The sequence below is a fragment of the Gavialis gangeticus genome, unplaced genomic scaffold, assembly GCF_001723915.1.
Source record: "Gavialis gangeticus isolate Ggan-Ray unplaced genomic scaffold, GavGan_comp1, whole genome shotgun sequence".
Taxonomy (NCBI): Eukaryota; Metazoa; Chordata; order Crocodylia; family Gavialidae; genus Gavialis; species Gavialis gangeticus.
Window position 1 is genome coordinate 12,256,664 of NW_017729034.1, and position 757 is coordinate 12,257,420.

General features: G+C 64.3%; 1 protein-coding gene across 2 annotated transcripts in view; it reads right to left on the bottom strand.

Moving 5' to 3' along the window:
• NAA50 (N(alpha)-acetyltransferase 50, NatE catalytic subunit) overlaps positions 1-757 on the bottom strand; it is a 31,343-nt gene that overhangs the window by 30,262 nt on the left and 324 nt on the right. The window lies entirely within an intron of this gene.

Here is a 757-nt window from a genome sequence, read left to right on the forward strand (position 1 = left end):
GGGGGGGGGGGGGGGGGGGGGGGGGGGCGGCAGAAGGAGGGTGGCACAGGTGACACATGGGAAATCACAAGGCAGGTGGAACTCCACACATGCTGTGGCCACCCTTACTGCTGTGGAATATTGGGTTCATCCAGGCTGTAGCCTCATACCTTGTAGTGCCAAGACTGAGGTGGGAGGGGGCACATGCTGCACTCAGCACCTTTGGGGCAGGTTTGGCAGCTGGGGCTGGAGGCACTGCCCAGCTAGGGTGGTGGCACAGGGCTCCTGGAGCTTGCCCCTCCCCTGATGGCACAAGGGTGGTCTACGCAAAAGCTTGGCACATGCTGAGGCCAGTTTGGGCCATCAGGGACCAAGTTCTGGCAAGTCCATACTAACCCTGGATCATCAGGGCAGGGGCAAAACTCCAGAAAGCAGGAGTCTTTCTGGTCCATCCACATGCTGCCCCTCAAGAGAGGGAGATTCCAGCTACATTCGTGGGGCTGCTGCCAGCTCTTCAGGCAACTGGTGGGGCAGGCAGGCAGGCAGGCAGTCTGCCTTCCCAAGGAGGCACCCGATGCAGAAACGACACGCAGCTCCATACGGCCGTAGGCCAAAAAGCGCGGGGTCACCTCCCCACCCTCCGCGGGAGAAGACCCCGCCGGCAACCTGGTTCGGCCCGCGGTGCGGCCGGGACCCGCCGAGGGGCTCCCCTCACGCAAGCGCGGCGCAGCCGAGCCCTTCCGACGGCTTCTTCCACCCCCGCGGGGGAACGATCCGC